The sequence below is a fragment of the Protopterus annectens genome, chromosome 4.part1, assembly GCF_019279795.1.
Source record: "Protopterus annectens isolate FY-2018-M chromosome 4.part1, PAN1.0, whole genome shotgun sequence".
NCBI lineage: Eukaryota > Metazoa > Chordata > Ceratodontiformes > Protopteridae > Protopterus > Protopterus annectens.
The window spans coordinates 237,493,252-237,514,640 of NC_056734.1; the positions used below are offsets into that span (position 1 = coordinate 237,493,252).

Consider the following 21,389-nt stretch of genomic DNA (forward strand, 5'->3'; position numbering starts at 1 on the left):
GAAATTTTACAATGGGCTACAACCAACCTTCCCCAAGAAACTATCATGTTAGGTGACTTAAATCTAGACTGGCTAGCCTGCAACTCCAACAATCCCTCAAACCATATTAGCTTATTTGGATTCTCACAATTAATCGAAGAACCCACCAGGGTTGACAAAACATCCACAAAACATTCCATACTCAATTGAACTTTAGTTAATTTCCCCAAAGAAAAATATCATGTGGGCTGCCTACCTGATGAACTCAGTGACCACTACCCCACATTCCTTCTTCGTAAACAGGTAAACATACCCAAACCCATACTATATAAAGAAACTAGAGATGACCACAAGTTAAATCCACAAAGTCTTAACAGCATACTACGACAATGCAACTGGCACCCACTACAAACTCTAGCATTCGGCCAGGCAGTGGAGTTCTTCAATAGTACTTTTATGAATGTTCTAAATACAGTAGCTCCAATTAGGAAACTTAGAACTAAAGTTAATTATGCCCCTTGGCTAAATAAAACCACAAAAGCCTTACTAAAAGCTAAAGACAATGCCTGGAAAATCTAGAAAATTAATAACACCATACAAGACAGACAAAAGTATCAACAACTTCGGAATCAGGCCAAAAAACAAACAAAAATGGATAAACAAAACTACTTCCTACATATCCAAAACAAACATCCCAAAAACCCACAAAAGTTCTGGCAAGCTATCAATTCCCTTCTGAAACCCAGAAAAACTACCACCCCAACTTCCAGCACCAATACCGACAATGACAGCATAGCTTCTCAATTTAACTATCACTTCACAGAATCTATTCGGTCATTATCCATCCAGCTATCTAACAATGACTCTGCAATCACCCCCATTATAGATAATAATATACCTTCCTTTTCACTCTCACCTGTACCAACCTCCACGGTTAAAAAAACTACTCTCAAAACTGAAACCTACCACTCTCACAGCAGATGGTCTACCCACTAATTTCCTAAAATTAGCTGCAGAGTCCCTAGCCTACCCTGTCTCAATTCTAATAAACTGCTCCATACGAGAAGCCTACATCCCCCAACTATGGAAAGTGTCATATGTTATTCCCCTACACAAAGGCGGCAACTCCTATGAGCTATCAAACTACCACCCCATTGCTATCTTATCCCCCCTTTCCAAGCTCCTGGAGAAATGTATTCACTCCCAAGTGATGCACTTCTTAACCTCACATAATCACCTCTCCTTCACACAGCATGGCTTCCGTCCAAACCATAGTACAACTACTGCTCTTCTCTCCTTTACCAACCAGGTTAACCAACGTAGAAACAACAACAACTTCGTATCAGCCATATTCTTAGATCTCTCTAAGGCATTTGACATGGTCCCACATAACCTACTTTTAGACACTCTATCCACCATCTCCTTTGCCCCCTCCACTACTGCCTGGTTCAAAAACTACCTCTCTGACAGAAAACAGTCAGTCAAATGGCAAGATGTACTATCACCCCTACTACCCTCTACCACAGGTGTTCCACAAGGATCAATACTGGGGTCTCTACTATTCACCATTTTCACCAACAAACTACATACCTCCACTCTGCATGCATCACTGATACAATACGCAGATGACTCAACCTTAATCTGCTCAGCCCCATCCATAACTACTCTACAAAAGCTAACCCAAGAGTCCTTCTGCTCCGTGGAAAAATGGATTACTGATATCCAACTAATTCTAAACCCCAACAAGACCAAATTACTTCTACTCACCCCCAACAAATCCAGAAAAACACCTCCTTCCTTCACTATCACCTCCAAAAACTGAACCACATTCTCTCCCTCCCCCCATACTAAGCTACTTGGTGTTGAAATAGATAAGGACCTTAATTTTGATGTCCATATCTCTCAAACCATTAAAAAAGTACATAAAAAACTAGGAATTTTATACAAACACAAAAACTTCCTATCAAACCAAGCACGAATCACCCTAGCCCAAACCCACCTTTTGTCTACCTTACTGTATGCATCACCACTCCTAACCCACATCAGGAAAACTGACCTAGACAAACTAGAATCTTGTTACAATAAGATAAAATTTGCAAATAACTCCACTTTTAGAAGCCACCACTGTCTTGCCCTAAAGGAGTTACAGTGGTTAGAACTTCCTCAAGTAATCAGTTACCACCAACTAGTGCTTACCTTTAACATACTAAATAATCCCCACAAAACCCCAGCCCTAAACCAACTACTAAACCAATATTCAGCAAACCGTTCACTACGCTCATCTAACAAAACCCTGTTCTGCATATCCAAAGGCAACAATACTGCAGGGAAAGCTCTTCTCTCTCATACAATTGCTAGGAAATGGAATAACCCCCCCCCCCAAAAAAAAAATATCTCTTCTGCATCATCTATCTTAATGTTCAAAAAGTTACTTAAGTCACACCTCTAGCAATCCTGGCACTGTCCTTGCATCACATAATGCTTTCCTGCTCTCCACCAATTCTTCCTACATTCCTCTCCTCACTGCTCATTTTCTCTCTAATACTGTTGCCAAACACTGCCATACATGGCCTACTATGTGTAAATTGTTATGTCTTCTGTGATATATCTTTTGATAGCATTCATAAAACTGGAGTTTTTCTCTCCCAATTTCTACCATCCAGGGTCTGCTATGTTTAAATTAAGTTTGCTTGGAAAAAAAACATTGTAAATTTTATACCGATTGTAAGATTTTATTCTTTTAATTGTAAAATTACCAGTGTACATATTATTTAATGTGGAGCTTTTCTCCCCGGGCCTTCGCTGTAAATGGACCTCATCCAGTCGGACTATCCGGGTAAACAAATGTAAAATAAAATAAAAATAAAATAAATGGTAAGATAGCAATCAAGAAGATAATAAAAGATATTCAGGATGACACACCCAAATGAATACACAAGCTGAAGATTTCCAGATATTAGAGGAGGGGGTCTAAAATCAGCCAGTCAGTGATTAGTACAGACACCGCAAATGCTGAGGACAGAAAAGGGAGTTGTCCTAGCTTTTACTCCTCTTTAAGACTGCAACTCTCACAGCTGTCTAAATGTGAGTACGAGAAATATATACTAATTCAGAGACTGAATTACCTTGGAGTGTTTGCCCTACTCCAAGGTGCAATGAATGATCTTAAACTTAGTATATGTAAGTAGCAGAGGACTAGGGACACAACCCCTATGACAGGTGTGCAGAAAGGGAATGTTTACTGGATACTTACAATTCTTTCTGCTATTCTTTTAATGCACATATTCATCTTCTTTCATCTGAGTGTCACTTGTGTGCTGATCATTTATCTTGTATTCATTCCAGGTGACCCTTTCCACTTTTTACTTAAACACAGTGACGTATTATTCAGCCACAGACATGGTTAAATTACTTACATAAACTTGCACTGCACTTTTTCCCTAGTAGTAAAATGGTTTAGATTTAATACTAAGACACCAGTCAGTGTATCTATGCTACATATGAAACTAATAGCCAAGATGTAGCATATCAATGAAAAAACTTGGTGCTTATAGTAAATAAATGAACACGAGGAAAACACATACTTTATCAGAATAAAATCAACTACCCACAGTCTATATATATATATATATATATATATATATATATATATATATATATATTTACTAAAAAACTTGACCTGTAAATCAATTTCCTGCTAATTAAAGTTAATTAAATTGATTGTATCTGTTAAACACACACTGGAACTTTCAGTATTAAGAACCAAATGTAGACAATTATTTAAGTGAACAACAATACATATAGTAAAGAAATAACAAAAATTAACCACTATGTATAAAGACATCATAATGCAATTAAAACAAACTATGCTTTATAAATGCTAAATGTAGTTAAAATGTCCTTAAAAAAACATCAAATAATGAATAAATTAATGCTTCACAACTTTCCAGCCCTTAATTTCAAAATAGGTTGGACTGAAATAGCTTTGTTCAACGTGGGTTGTGTACTGGCATTAAGTTGCCAAAGAAGTTCGTTGAATTCAAGTTGGTTCTCCCAGTCACCACTCCCAGGGCTTAATGGTAATCTTATCAAGAATGCCAAAAGTGAAACATTTGATGTTATAACATAGACAAGAGTGTTTGTAAAGAACACTAAACTTGCTTTTAGTTTTAATGTTATAGCCCATTGTTTTTTGAAGGGATAGCTATCAATGCTCTGAAGGAGTTTATCAATGATGGCAGTTTCCAGTAGAAAACCAAGGCAGTTCAGCAAAAACAGAAAGGAGAGAAAAGAGATAAATGTCCAAAGCAATTGGCCTAGTGCATAGGTTTATAGGTACATACTAGGCTATTGTTCTGTGAGGATCATTAGAGGCCTAGACTTACATTACAGTGATAGTCTTTTTTAGCATTCATATTTTGTGGCTGAACAAGGATATGTTGGGATTTTACTTGTTGCCCCTTTCCATAACGGGCATGGGTGCTAAGCCAGGGGTAAACTTATGATTCCCATCCAGTCATGTAAATTTTGTTTGAATAGACTAGAAGAAGTACTTTACTTTATGTGCAGTGGAAGATGGTAGCATAGGAGCAGTATTCTCTGTGGTACATATCCATTCCACCTGCTTGTCCTGTTTATGTTACTGAAGAGTGAGAGATCCTTGATTAGGTGTTTATGCTACCACTGGACTTCCAAATGTGTAATAGGACTGTATGACAGGGTCTGCAGAAGCTCTGTATGTAAGGCAGAGGCCACATTTTAGTAGCCTGTGAGATACTAAGGACAGGAACAAAGCTTTGAAATGTTCTGCATTGCTTTTATATTTAAGCCTTTTTTTAAAGTAAGAAAGTATGGTTGTTCCAGTTGTGCCAAGTCTCTGGACAGGTACATATCAAAAGGGCATTATAGTCAATGATTGGCCTAATAGGAGCTGAGTACAGCAAAATCAGTAGATTCCTAGACCTGGACGCCATACCATTAAATGCAAGCTGTGCAATGATAAAGGACTTCCTTACAATAGTGACTATGTGATGATCAAAATTCTCAGATCCCTGACTATGGGATTCAATTTTCAAGGATGTGCTGTCAATGTGATAGTTAGAGGTTTGGTCCTTATTGCTGAATGATACAATTATGCATTTCTTCACATTTAGTTCTAGGCTATGTTTTTTGCACCAGCTATTTCCTTGGGAAAGGATGTTTTGGAAGTTCTTGATGTGTTCTGGGAAGTTTATGATAGCACCAGGTTTACAGTAATCTGCACACTTGGTCTGCCATAGACCTTTAACATTTGCTTTAACCTCCAAGAAATAAATGCCACAGAGGAGTGATCCAGGAGCTAAACCCTAGGGTACAACACTAATGACAGGTCTTTTCGAGGTGGGAGAGCTGCCCATTCTAATTTCCTGGTTTAGTCAACCAATTCGCTATCCAATTAATTACATAAGGATTTACATTTAATTTGGAGAGTTTATCTATATGCTGAAATGTGGGATGATGTAAAACAGCTTTCCAATGTCTAGGTATGCAGTATGTACTAATTTGCCTTCATCCATTGCTTTAGTAATCTTCTCAAAGATGTCAGCAATGTTAAGTAGATAGGGTTTCACCTTGATGACTCTGAGCTGGCTTGTGTCAAGAGCTTCTAGGTTGTCTATACCTTTATTTATTAACCACATTAAAATCCTTTCCATAGCCTTACTGATGAGTCTAATCAGGCTTATGGGTCTATAACTACCCAGGTCAATTGATGCCCCATTCTTGTGCAAGGAGATTACTGCTACTGATCTCCATTCATCTGGCAATAAGCCTGTTTGAAGGCTGATGTTGAATGGTCTTTGTAAGGGCTCTGACAAGTCCTGTTTCGGGATGACCAGTAGGCAGCCCATAATGTTATCTGGTCACATGAAAGTAATGTTTTTTAGTCTTGGACAATGTCTTGAGAAAATGTTCTTGTTAGATTTGAAGGGAAAGTGCAGATATGTTTATGTGATCTGGGAAGACAGGAGGGGAGAAGGAGGTGAAGTTTGAATTAAAATTTTCCACTAGTACATTGGCTATACCCTCTGGATCTGAGTATATGATATCATTTACTATTAGCTCTGTGCACTATAAATTGTGTATGATGTTTCTAGCATAGTTAGATAAGGCTTTCTAGTTACCCTTTGCCTTTGTTACTGTTTTACCTCATATCTAGCTTTGGATAATTTGATTAGTGTCTTAAGTTTCCTGTTTAGTTTAGCAAGTGTTTTTAGCATCTTAAGAATTAAATGTATTTTTCAGTGCAATAATTGTTTTTTTTTCTTTTATTATACACCATCTTTATATTTGGGTTTTGCAATAGAGTTTATTTCTTAAATTTGGCATTGTGTTTACTTTAGAGCGAGACAGATGCCTCTATACAGCTGTTTACATATGCAAATAATTTGGCTGCAAAGGATTATGCCTAAGCAGTGGGGTCATCTTGTTGGAAGGAGAATTTGAATTTATTTAAGCCATCACTCAATTTTAATAGATTAGCCTTTACATAATCTCTGAATATTAAGATATGGACAATGCTTGTGGTTTAGGTCTTATTGTGAGCATGACTGATTTGTGGTCTGGTTTGACCAGCTGGAAGGTTGTTGAATAATGACCAGTGGTAGAGTTGCATTTCAATATTTCTTTAGCATTTGAGTATAAATTTCCCATTTCTTCAAGGTATTCAGGTTTTTGATTTTCCAACATGTGGCGGTTAGTAAGAAGATAGGTTAAGCCTCTGCCACATTCATGGAGGTACAATGATAGAGAAGACTTGGAAGATACCTCATATAAGGATAGGGTTTAAAGGAGGACAACAATCCTACAGCATTCCCCCAAGTCTAGAAGGACAAGGAAGCCCTTGACTTAGGCCGTAAAAGCTTCATCTTCACAAAAGAGATCAAATCACTATAACTTAGTACATATTACTCCTGAGGGAGGAAGGGGTCACCAAATGCAGCCAAGATGGCTAAAAGACCCTTGTTGAACAATCCAATATCAATGCTCTAGGGGCTTCTTAGCCTATCGTCCTGTACATGACTAGATGATTAGCAAGTGTGTGTGTGTGTGTGTGTGTGTGTGTGTGTGTGTGTGTGTGTGTGTGTGTGTGTGTCTGCCTGTGTGATTGCATATTTGGCAACTACATGCATAGCTGTAGCCATTTCCTGATGCATTTTATGTGAGCTAGTAGCTAGGTCTGAAATCATTCACAAAATAAGTTTATAGGCATAGCTACATTTTAATACAGAATACACATAAAAGATTGCTTCATTGCATTCCAGTTCTAATGTCTGAAAATGAAATAGTCTGAAGTCAAGGTAACCAGACTAAAACAGAAAAGAGAAAAGCTTAGCTGCATCAATTTCATTCAAAATAACCAGGTGCAATTAAAACAGTGACAGAGTAAAGGGATATGTGCATTACTATGACTTTTCTAAACATGTATTAAGCTTAAAATATTAATTAAGCTTAATATTATTTAAAGAATATAATCAATCCTAATATACCTCTCAACCTCTTAGAGCAAGAAATCTGGACAAAGCCATAAAAAATTGGGGAAAAAGGTATAAAAAAGGGACAATTTTTAAATATTGCTCTTAGAAACTTAAAAAGCTGATAGAACAACAGGCTTTGCATTAGCATGAATTTTCTGAAAGATATAAAGTCTGAACTGAAATGTCTGTCATTATTTTTTTACATCAATCTTAAATGACTTCCCAATAATTTTCCAGGAAAAACACAATTTTATGAAAAACAGACCAAAAATATGAGGCAAAAATCTGGACAGTCAGTGAAAATGTGTACAGTTGAGAGGTACGAATCCTAACAGTTTTGTCAAAGACAAAAGCATTTTTTTAAAGGACAGAGTAAAATTAAAAGCAAAAGCAGGAAGAGTGAAGAGATATGAAGAGAAAATTAAGTAAATGCAGCTGTTTAGGCAAAGAGAAAGCTTTCTGAAGTATGTTAACACCTTTCTTTGTTCTCTTATATATTCTTTAACTAAGTAACTGAACTAGATCCAAGCAAAGAATCATATTCATCCATTGCCCGACACAAGACAGTTTACTGTAGATATATAAGATACGTATATAAATAATGATAATAATGATAAACTGACAGGCATGGTTCAAGGAAATTGAAGAATACATTGAGAAAGGTGATAACATTCACTTCAATCCCACGCCACCACCACCACCAGTGCATAATTAGAACACCAAGGTAATTTAAATAAAGATCATCAAATAACTACAATGACGTTCAATATTTAATCATAGCTTCAAAATTAAGCACAAGGTATCTGAGTAAACATTTCTAGCACCGCCTTGCAACACACCTAAACATTCATCAGTTAATAATGGTACTACTCTACTGGGCTACAAAAGTATACAACTAGTTACATACAAGCAGGTGTGGTGCCTACCTTCCCTGTGCAGAGTTACTAAAATGAGAAAAGTAGGCTTTTTAATTCATTTTCAGACATTAAGTATCTCCCCAAACAGCAAAGCTTCTGTAACATAGTTTTTAGAATATGTCACCATAGATTAACAACCTATTTCAAGAAATATGGACACCGCAAACACAAACACAGTGATGGTAAGGAAGGCTGGAGACAATGTAAATGTAGTATGCTGCTTTTCTGAATCATAAGAACTTTACAACTTTGCTGTTTAACATTTTTAAACAACTGGAGTCACCACTGATTTGTTATAATGGCAGGCGTTATGAGAGTGAGAGACAAAACAACATTGTGATATACAAACAGAAAACGGATGCTCCGAACCTTAAGGATAAGGTGCTCTGGCACTGCCTCCAGAATTCTGTGACTGCAGCCTCCCTGTACGCTATTACCTAGCACTTCACTGACAGCTTTAGAAAACGTCTGAGTGTTTAGAGGGGAGTACTTACCTTGGAAAAGATAAGGAAAATTGAGAACTTAATCTTGGGAACCTAACGATGGATTTGTGCAACGAAATGAGAAGACGAGAAAGCTAGCACCTTGTAGCCTTGGCAACTGTATGCACCTGGCTGCACGCGAGAGATGCGCAGCGCGAACTTCCCACTCGAGTGTAGAGTGACTAGGAGCGCACCTTGCTTACAACTGGAGCTCGTCTTCCGCTGAGTAAGAGAACCTCTCGCCGTAACACAGCAACAACGCCCCGCCCGTCCCTGACACTGGAGAGAGAGTCGTGCGGGAAAAGGGTGGTCACTTAGTATGCGTACTCCTTGGTCGCTGGGGATTCCCAAGACACCTGCTGCTTATGTTGTAGCAACATTTACATCGTTAGTGATGCGTGCTACCAAATGGGAACAGAAAGCAGTATCAGCATCGTTCTCCTGTTACTGATAACATTTGGCTTACTTGAGGGAGAAGTAATCTTAAGTTAACCGGGATACTCATGTTAAAGAAATATAGGTAATCAAATCATTTCTAGAAACGTGATATCCAGCTGAAGTTGTGAATACGGAAATTAAAAAAAGCATCGTTAGAAATAAATTTGGTGTATGAACTATACGCGTATACACACACCTCTCGCTATATATACACATACCTCTCAACTGTCCCTGATTTTGTCTCAAATGTCACTGATTTTGACTCGAATTTTGGCTCTGTCCCTCTTAATCCCTCCTAAAACTAGTGACTTTTGAAGGAAAGGTGGTGAATTACATTTAATGAATAATGAGAATAATTAAGACTTATAGACTTCTTTTACTCAGAAAGTGTATATTAATTCATATGTCAATATCTCAAGTTAATAGCATTAATATTTTAAAAGTGTCCCTGATTGTCCCTGATTTTTTTGGATTTGTCCCCGATTCTGTTGAAATTTGTCCCTGACTGGTTGAGAGCTATCTCTCTCACACACACACACACACACACACACACACACACACACACATATTCATATACATTTATATATATATATATATATATATATATATATATATAAAGCACAGACATATATTATATCTCAACTTCTTAGCCCAAGAAATCTGGACAAAGCCAATAAGAATGGGAGGACAAAGGCCCCAAAATATGGACAGTTTTTTTTTTTAATATTGCTCTTATAAATGTAGAAAGTTGAGAGAATGATAGCTGTTTCATTGTCTGACCCTCAAATGTCTGTCATTGTTATTGACTTAAATCCTCAATGATTTTGACAGAAAACCACATATTTTATCAGGAACAAACCAGAAAATTACAAAATATAGACACCTGAGATTTATGATTTTATATATATAGATATATATAAATACATGCATACATACATGGACATACTTAATATAGTCTAAACCACATATAAACACATGGTAACCTGTCTACCACATAAGTAGTGGTTCTGGCCCAGAATTTGTAGTTATTGGCCGTTTGGGCAATCTCTTCCATCTCTCTCTACTTTCTGATTTGAAAGCCTGTATTTGCACTTGTTTCTGTCCTGTAACTCATCTAGTGCAGATACAGATTCTTAGTTTTAGCACTTAAATTTGCTTGTTCATGCTCAGCACTTGTTCAGAACTTGTGAGCACTAAATAAGCTAGTAATTACTATAGCACTCTATCTTCCTCATTACCTAGAGGAAAACAGTTTTTGTACTTACTTTTCTCACTTGCTTAGAGAAAAACAGCTCTTGTACTCACTTTCCTCACTTATCTAGAGGAAAAACCCTGCAACTCTCTTTTTGCGTGGTCTTGCACACAGAGCAGCGTCGGGCAGCGCCACTTAGCTGAGGTATACTATTCCTGGCCCCACAAAGTCTGCGTTGTAAATTTTCCCTTAGAACTAGGCAAGCCTCAACTCAAGTGCTTCAGATCAGCTGCTCTTATTGCAGCACTTGCAAAACAGAAATCAGAACTTGTCCTAATCTCCTAGACAGCACTATTATTCTCCAAATTTCCTAGACAGCACTATTATAATATAACATAAGACCCTCGATCGTCCGCAGAACTTAAGTTCAATTTACTCTTCAAAGCATGTCCAGAGGTCAGCTTCAGGTGTACTCTCCAGTTCATCTGGTGGAATTGGGCATCCTGAGGCAGTGTCACAACTGCCTCATGTATACAGGCAACCCTCTCCTCTTACCTCTAGACACAAACACTTGTGAGAGATGCAAATACACAGCCAGACTGGAGGCTAAGCACTCTCAACCCATGACTGTAACAGACAGTCAAGAGGATAAGGGACACACTTGCATCACACCACCTGTCACACATGAATCTACAAAACAAGCACCAGCAAAACATACACATAAATACACAAAAACATATTCGGAGGCACTAGGTACCAATCTGAAAAAGAAACAGTGCCCTCCAAAGCAGACAAGCAAGCAACCTGCACCCCCAAACACAAGCCAGAAAACACATAATTCACCTCAGCCATGTGCCTCACAAACAGCCCTTAAGGCAAAACACCATATCTAACACACTAGTGATAGGAGACTCTATAGTAAGGCACATGGAAGTTCCACTCACCAGGCTGAACAAGGAGAAGGTTACTGTCAGCTGCCTCTCGGGTGCTCAGATCTGCCACATAACACAGGCACTTAGGTCACTCCAGAACAAGTACAAGTATGACACTGCCATTGTACATGTTGGTGTGAATGATCTAAGACGTACCTCCCTGGACTACATGAAAAGAGATTGAGGGGCTCTCTGATCATGTAGCCCAAGCTGGTATGACCCTGACCTTGAGTAGCATACTACCTTCACCTAGAATGATACCACAATACAAAGACAAAATGATCAATTTAAACAATTGGCTAAGCTTCTGGTGTAATTCTAAGGGAATCCAGTGTCTGTCTGCCTGGGATGACATGATAGACAAGCCTTGCTGTTTTGCCAGAGATGGGTTGTACCTGTCACCCCTAGGTTTTCGAATACTGGCCAAGGCTCTTGCCATCCCCATAGTGCCTTTTTTAGGCAAGGCTCAAAGGACAAACCAACCACTGTAACCAGCACAGGTAACCAAAAACTAAGGGTAATGCTACTCAACGCCAGAAGTCTCAACCTCAAAATGCACGCACTCGATGTTCTCCTCAGCATGGAGAAAATCGATGTTTGTGCAGTGACGGAAACCTGGTTCAAGGCTCAAGAGAGCACCCCAGCACTGCCAGGTTACAATTCATATCATACATTCCGGCCTCAGTTACCGGATCACAGAACAAAGGGCAGAGGTGTATCCATATTCATCAAGGATACCCATATCTCCAGGTTAGTAGCGCAGCATGATGCCCCAGAGATCATCCATGTGCAATTATCAGCAGGCAAAACCACATTTCAAGTCATAGCCAGTTATAGATCATCCACCATGTCCCAAGATGCTCACTCTGCATTCCTTGAGACATTGGAAAATATAAAGGTCCTACCCAACACCATAATCTTGGGTTATTTCAACTACTCTGGTATAGACTGGGCGAACTACCAATGTTCCAACTCCTATGCTCAGCGATTCATAGAATTTATAAATTCAAATGCCCTTAAACAACTAGTATGTTCCCCCACTAGAGGGGACAACATATTGGATTTAATCATCACAAATATGGGTGCCCATTGTACCACACCCATTATCACCCCCTCCTTGGTGAGATCCGACCACAAACTGATAACCCTGGACATCCTCACTCTTCCACCTCCCCCGATTAAAGAAACCTTAGTCAAAAACCTTTCCAAAGCAAACTTCAAACTACTTGCATCCGAAGTGGAAAGCTTCACTATTCCCTTGCAGAAGGATAATGATATCCAGGATGCGGAATCCTACACCAAGGCACTCTATATGCATCTTCAGGATTGCATGGACTGTGCTATCCCAAATAAAACCAAGACTCCTTCCTCATGCAAGAAGAAACCAGTCTGGTAGACCCCGGCCATAAGCAAACTTTACAATAAAAGGAGGAGACTTATACAAAAAAAGGCCAAAGCTCAAGTAGAAAAATCATCCCTGATCAGCATTAGTAAGAAATTGAGGGCCCTCATCAAGTCAACTAAAGCTAATTTTGAAAAGAAAGTTGCCAAGGATGCCAAGGATAACCATAAGGCCTTCTATGGCTACATCAAAAACCTAAATGGCAATGCTCAGGTCTGTTCTGAGCTAGTACAAAATGGAACAAAATACACTGACCCTTCTGACATTGCCAACATCTTGGCTGACAGGTTCAGTGCAAATTCCCCCCCCCCCCCACCACCTACAGGGCCTATTACCATTCTAGGGGATTGTGTAAGTCCAATTATTACTGATACGTTGGTTAACAAGGCTCTATCTAAAGCTAAAAACACTGCCTCCATGGGACCAGATGGTGTCCCAGGCTGTGTCATACGCGAGCTCCAAAAGGAATTAACCCCGCATCTTAATACCCTGTTCAGTCTCAGCCTCTCCACAGGATATGTGCCCATAGAATGGCGCACAGCAATGGTGGTCCCGCTACACAAGGGTGGTGCCACAACTGACCCTGGGAACTACTGACCAATAAGCCTGACCAGTCTGATCTGTAAGGCTATGGAGTGAATCATTATGGAACTCATAAATGGAGAGATTGGTGACCTCCAGTCACTGGACCCCATGCAGTTCGGCTTCGTCAAGGGCAGATCATGCCTCCTGAACCTGGTGGATTTCTTTGAGACAGTTACTCAGGCTATAGATAAGGGAAAGGAGGTACACACGGCTTACCTTGACCTTGCTAAAGCATTTGACACCATTCCCCATTCAGGTATTATTGATAAGCTCACCAGCCTGGGCATAAACCCTTATGTCACAAGATGGATCGCAAACTGGCTCTCAGACAGATCCCATAAAGTAAGAGTAGTGGGATCTATGTCTGAATCCAGACCAGTAATGAGTGGTGTGCCTTGGGGCTCTGTCCTGGGGCCCCTCCTGTTTGTTATATACTTCTCAGAAGTACAGGCAAGCACAGAAGGGCTGTGGCTGACTAAGTTTGCGGACGACTGCAAACTGGGTGCTATAATAGAGTCTCCAGCTGACATGGAGATCCTCCAGAAGGGCCTAAATGAGACTGATGCATGGTGTCAAAACCATGGTCTCAAGCTAAATGCAAAAAAATGCATAGTAATCCCCTTTGGAAAAAACAGAGTACCCGCAAACTACAACATAGGAGGTAATCCCCTGAAATCTGAAGAAGAAATAAGGGATCCAGGGACCCAAGTAGATAGTCAGCTTTCCTTTGATAACCATGTTGCCAAAGTGGTTAGAAAATCCTTCTATGTGACCCATCTGATCATGAAAGGGTTCGCATTAAGATCTAAGGATGTAATGGTGCCCCTCTACTCTTCCCTCATCAGACCCATTATTGAGTACAATGCACCAATTGGAATGTACCTGGCTAGACATCTCCAGCAGCTAGAGAGACCACAAAGGTACCTAACCAAGAGGATTACTGGCCTCAAACAGTTGCCCTATGCAGCACGATTGAAAAAGCTAAGACTGTTCTCTGTTGCATACCGCTTTCTCAGAGGCCATCTCTGTCTAATGTACAGAGCCATGTCCAACCCAGAATTGTTGAACATGCTCCATCTTAGCAAAACCAAATCTACTTGAGCTACACGCTCTAGGGATATAAACCTCAACACAACAATGAATAGAACATGCTGGAGGGATAGATTCCCTTCACAGAGACTTCCCTTACTATGGAACAGGGTCCCGATTTACATAAGACAGAGCCCCTCACTATCACTCTTCAAGAGGAACCTTGATGAGTGGATGAGTAACAGAAAGTTCACACCGAGGATCACACCAACAGCACTACTAGATAGGGGCCAAGGGTACTAGCTGCTAGTACAAGGGTCTAGGGAACTACTAAAGGGGTGGTGAATACCGCACAACATGGCTGGGATAATATATGCCTTCGGGCAGATAGCCCAGTACCAACCTATGAACCTATGAACCTATATGGTCGACATTGAAATGATTGTCAAAACTAGATCGACATGGTATAATGTCAATAGTACAGAACATCAAAAGTGCCAGTATTAACATTAATAAATGTAGACAGAATGATTGACCACACAGATATGACAATATGAAATACGACAGCAGTGTAAGTACACTCACATGCAAGAACTGTAATCATTAACCTTGTAACATCAAATAGTTAAGCAATAACTGACAAGTGGGTGTGGGTATATTGAGGATTTACCCTCATTTGTTGTGGTTTGATCATGAGGGCTTAGTTCCCAAACCTCTCTATTTTCGGTCATCTCAGCTTGAGCTGGCTAAAGGTGCATGGAAGCTTTGGAAGCTGGCTGGCTGTTATATCCTTGGCAGGATATAACCCTTATAGCTAAGGCTACTGCAGCAGTGATCATCTGAACATCTAGCGTTATGGTAATTTTACTTACACAACTGTAATTTATTTGTTTGACTTGTCCAACATTTTATGTTGGAAAGACTACCCAGTGCCTGCATACTGGAACATATTCTATTAGGTTAGATAAAGAAAATAATTCCTTGAATAGACAGAAAAACTTGTATCTTTTTTAAGAAGTTGTTGGTTACAGTAATTATTTTGCTGTTAAAGATGGAAGAGGAAAAATTATTGAAGACAATTTTAAAGGCAGGGAATAATTGTTAGAGGTAAAATTAGATTCTAATTACCCTACATGTTTCAAATATTAGTGAATTTTAAAGTGTCCTTTAAAAGTAACATGCTTAACCATTGATCTATATGCATTTTATTTGAAGTCTGGGCATTTAAAACTGATTAACTAGGTACTTTTTTATTTTTGTTAATTTAAGTGACATCAGATGATGCTAAGAACAGTTTCTGAAATTGTTAGAATGTGTAAAATGTTCATAGGATGAATAAGTCTGTTTGTGACAACAGTGCTTAAGTCAGAAATGTTATACATCACTCTAGGCTACCTTGGTCAATAAGATTTTATCAAGGGATTCTACCCTTGAAAAAAGCAGCACTAATTCCTTTCCTATAGATTTTGCCTTGAGAAATTTTGATGCATAAACAGCGATCACCAGGATATACTGGTGGACTTCGTGCAGCTTTACAAAATATCCTCCTTTGTTCATCACTACTTGTTCAAATAAGATTTCCTGGATGGGTATGGATATCAAAAAGCTTTTAAATCCTGAGTTAGATGTTGTCCTGTGACATTCTGAGCTTGCAACTCAAACATTCCCTATTTTTTTCTAATACCAGAAAAATAAAATCTAGTTAAATTCTTAGCCTTGGTCTTATCCACCCCAAAATTACTTCACCAAACATTTCTATTAGATAACTTTATGATGGTATCACAGATGGTCGAAGTGAAATTCCTAGACTGTCATTTGCCTGAAACATGTGATGCTGAAGAACATAAGGTTAATTTCTGTTTCTCACAGGAAATCACTGCTGGTGCAATTCCTAATTTATAACTGCTACTGATTTCCTTTTTTGGGATATTTCTCCCTTCTTCAAGTTGGTGCGACCAGGGAGGAGTTATAGATAAATCTGGGGATATACAGCATTGCTCCCCATATCAGTGGATACAGGGGGTCTTGTCCTCCTGCAAAAATACTTACAGTTAAACAGCTTGTTCATCTTTACTTCAGGTACTAGTTTTCAACATTTCCGATGCTCTGGGTTTTGTTGTTCAATGTTTCATAAAGGAGCCACTTCATTGCATGTTACAAAGGATTATGAGACTAATAACTGGCTCTCACTATCTATTCCTTGTCTTTAGTCACTCTGTTGAGCAAGTAATTCCTTAGTTTAAAGTACATGTATTCATTTATTTCCCCACTTCTCTATCTCGCCTCCCTACCGCTACTTAGTATATTGTCCTCCCATTTGTCCTTTTGAAATTAAAATGGCCAGGTTAGCCAGGTCACCGTTATTTTCATCATTATTCTGTCATGAAGTGGAGGTTGTGGCTTCTTTCTTGACAAATACAGGTGCAGATTCTTTTTCATTTTTCTTTTTTTTGGAACACATTATATTTTTGATAGCTTATATCTACTTACCAGAGAGGATTTAAGTCAAAATTTGAAAAGTATATAAATACAAAGGAAAAGACTCACAATGCAGTATGCAATATCCTTAAAGCTATCCCCTAGGAGTCAAAAAAGCTTTCTACACTACAGAAGCCTTAACTCTGAAGGCTTCCCGTGGTTTAATTTCTCCAAATCTTTTGAGTTTATAATACCGTGATGAGAATGGGCCTCATTCCTAAGTCAGGGTATGATTAAAGCTGATGAAATTAGCATTGTTTCAGTCTCCTTGATGTTAGCCAAAAGTGCTCTTCTCAGCACCCAAAATGTACCAAGAACTGAGTCCTTCTGCAATTCATACAGAGTTACATTTATTAGTAGCATATCTAAATACAATTTCACAATCTTTTTATGAGGCTCATTGCTCCTACTACTACTATCAGAACTGTCTTGGTACCTGTCTTTACATGGCTCTCATTTCTGCCTGCAGATCTTAATATTTTATGACTTTGTGTCTCTCTGTACATAAGACAAAGTTTTTGCTTGGTGTAGCAATCTAAACATTCAATGCTACTTTAGTTTTCTTGCATCTATTTTTCAATTTGTTGGTAATGGTTGATCCCATGTGACGTACATGTCATCATTCTGCATAATGATTTGTGGTTCATGTTTCCAGTGCTTTTCAGATACTTCTATATTGTTGTGTTTACACAATCTCCAGTGCAACAGTCTTGCCACGTTATCATGCCTTTCAGTGTACAGGTCTTCTGCCATGAGAATATCATAACCAGCAGGAAGTTATGTGACTGTTTCCAATTCTTTGCTGCAAAACCTATATTTTTCTGTTTTTCTCACATGTTCAATGAACTTTGTAAACTAACGGGTACATAGTCCACTATCCTGTGTTGCCATTAATAACCTTTCATCCTTTAGTTTCAACACACCTTTCCTTAACCATTCCAGCGTGAAATCCTGATCAACATGAGATTCTTCCAGGAGAGTTCAATACTTGCCACTATATGTATGTATTTTATTTCTTGCCTTCTCATCTGATCATTCGCCTTATATTTTTTCCTTTTTTTTAGCACATTCATTTGGTGTCAAATTTTTATCTGCTTCTGGTTTTCCACCTGAATGCTTCATTAAACTAAGAAAAGAGGTCATCTTAGACTTCCTGTCATATTGTAAAACTCGCTATGCTTGGATCTGATGAGGTCAGCATATATATTTGCATTCCCACGATCACAGATCTATACATATAATCAATTACAAGAAGGCCCATACCTCCTTTAGAGTGTGGAATATATAATCTTGGTATATAATGATATATATATATATATATATATATATATATATATATATATATATATATATATATATATATATATATATATATCATTTGATAAGTGTGAAACATTTTTCTTGTTTTTTTTGTCCAACTAATCCATTACCTTTTGGGGCCAGTAAATCGCACCAAAACTATGTTAAACCATGAAGAGCAAATTGGTTTATAGCTTGGACTTTATTCCTAGATGTTAAGCCTGTTTTCAATATTAGTTTTAGTCTTCCTAAGTGTTCCTTACTTACTTTTATTCACTTTTGATCATGTTTTATTGCCAATCTATCATCAATTCCCAAATGTGTATACACTCCTTCCTGCTCAAGTTCCTTTATATTACATTCCTGTCCTAGACTTAATATTTTCTTAGTATTGCAACTTTCCTGATTTAAATGTTGCTTTTGCACATTTATCAATACCAAATGTTATTTGTATATCATCTGAGAAAGATTTAACCACTTACAGCTGAGCTGTCAACTCCTCATCTGATGAATTTATACAGCTTTAAGTCATTCCCAAAATTAGATATGAAATTACTAAGTAAGGTTGTTTTCTGGTAACCAAACTGTAGCCAAGACCTAGTCTGTTAAATAAATAGCTTCATGAATTAACGGCAAGGTAAAGCAACAGCAGTGACAAAGACTCATCATGGAATTGTCACGTTTGAATTTTTATCCTTGGGATAATAATTTGCCCTTTCTCATGACTTAATTGCAAAGTGGTTTGCCATTGTTTCATGATCATAGTATTTTAATTGATCAAAGTAAGATGTACCTTATACATCTGTAAATATTCCTTTATCCATGAATGTTGGATATTGTCAAAAGCTTTTTTGTAATCTATCCATGCCATACTTAGATTCTTCCCCCCTTTTAAAATTCTCCATTATGGATTTGTTTAGTGACAAATGATCCTTTGTTCCATATGATTTTCTTTAGTTACCCTTGTGAAGACCCACCACTGGACCAGCAATCAAGGAGCTTCAATCCTCACCACTGGCAACAGTGGGGGGCATTCACTGAGATGATGACAAGTACACACACAGTATTTACAGATGCTGCTCTCTGCATCAAGTGCAATTTCCGTTAAGAGCACACAGAAACCACAGTAGGTCCGGGGCTGATTTCTCATGCTTTCCCCAGATCCCCAGTAAGATTCCCCACTGGCACAGCTATAGAGTTGAGATCTCAGCTGAGTCACCAAGCCAAGACCTCTAGCATCCTCTCTGTCCAGCCAGTGCTTCATGCCCCTGCACACACACAAACACACACACACACACACACACACACACACACACACACACACACACACACACACACACACACACACACACACACCTGGAAAAGGCTGGCACAGGTTTACAAGCTATGCCCCCTTCTGCCCAGACTATAAGGTAGTTTTCACTGCCACCAGTTCTTCCTAGATAGCTACTTTAAGACCCTTAACAAAGGTTAATATTAGTACAAATGGTAGCTTGACCAAGAGCAAGGCTATTAGGAGTGGTCTGCACAGTGTGACCAAATAAATATGCAAATACTCCTAAAACTTAACTATCTCTACATAGCTTATCCACAATGAAAAGTTTAAATGTATTTAATAATAAATAATAAAAGAACCAGACAATACTAAATATATATTCACAGCGACATCAGAGTTCAAAACCTCAGTAAAATTTTAAAATAGCACTGTAGTACAGGCTCACACAAATAGAGAAAAAAATTAAACTAAGCTTCACTATATTCCTGACTGTATCTAAAAGAGTTATACTGTTCCCTAGAAACTTACTTCATTAGAGAAAAACAGATGATATGGTGAATGGGTCTTCTTGTTGTCAGGTCCAAGACAGAATACAGAATGTTATGTCTCACTAAGAGATTTATCAAAATAACTCAAATATTACTACTGGGATAGCTTTCAGAATGATGTTACTTCTTGTCATCTGATGTCTAGTTCCCAGGTGAAACCCCATTGCTGAAGCTGGTAGTGTTTAGCATCTACCTGTAAAAATACACAGACAAGGGCTTCTGCTCAGATCTTTGACAGATGCTGGAAGTCATAAAACAACTGCATCCCTTCATGCTTTCAAGACTAGTAATTAGTTCACCCTAAAGACAATACAGAAAGCTTCCTAGTACAGAATTTGTGTCTCTAGCTGCATTGAAAACTTGAGATATAACCTCTTTATGATGTAACCTTTATGACGTAGTCTGCAAAGTAACTTAATTTCAGATATTTTTCTAAAGTTTGCTGGACCGAGGTTAACCTCGTGTATTCCAGTTTCCACTATTAAATGTATACATTTAAACAGTTACAATAGTGCAGGTAAATTTCTGTTCCCTTCCAGTAGGGCACAATGTGAATACATTTTAATTACAAACACTTTACAAAATACATTTTCAACACAAACATCTGTACAGAGTAGTTTGATATACACATGGCATACAGTTGTAATACATTTGTAACACAACCATCTTATATAAATTAGTTTGATATTCACAAATGACATAATATTTTACAAAATTCCAACTAGCTATGCTGGCAGTATCTTCATTCATCAACCCCCCCCCCCTTTGAAGACTCAAGCTAGTTTTTCAAGTGACCCTTGAGAAACGTTGCTTGAGAGGGATGAGCCTATCTGGGAATACATTACCCCATTCCCCTGTCCTGAGATTCCAGCTGCCTTGGCATTGCTGACCCCATTACAGTGTTTCACTGTCATATCATATGCCTGCAACCCTAGGCTCCATCATAGTAATTTTGGATTTTGCTGGCTGGCTTTCTGTAGCCATAGCTCCCCCTCAGACTCCTCCTGCCTCTTACTGTGAGTACTTAGCACAAGGGTCTCTCTATCATGGTAAGGTTTCATCATGTTAACATGGTACAGTTTGTACCCTGCCTCCTGCCTACCAGTTCTACCATGTAGTTAACATCACTGACCTTCTTTACCACTTTGAAGGGTCCATCCCGAACTGCCTGCAGCTTATTGTGTCTGACAGGAATGAGAACCATAATTTTCTGCCCCACAGTATACTCTCTAGCTTGAGCATTCCTGTCATACCAGACCTTTTTCTGTTGTTGGGCTCCTTGTCCTGAAGTTTATGACATATGTTACAACCGACTCCT

The 21,389-nt window shown here is 38.5% G+C and overlaps 1 protein-coding gene across 1 annotated transcript in view; it reads right to left on the minus strand.

Annotated features, from left to right (window-relative positions):
- Positions 1–9,102, minus strand: part of LOC122801198 (phospholipid scramblase 1-like) — a 621,378-nt gene extending 612,276 nt beyond the window's left edge. Inside the window, exon 1 of the mRNA XM_044070756.1 lies at positions 8,905–9,102. The gene's annotated coding sequence lies outside the window, so the exon portion shown is untranslated. The remainder of the gene's footprint in view (positions 1–8,904) is intronic.
- Between the last annotated feature and the right edge of the window lie 12,287 nt (positions 9,103–21,389).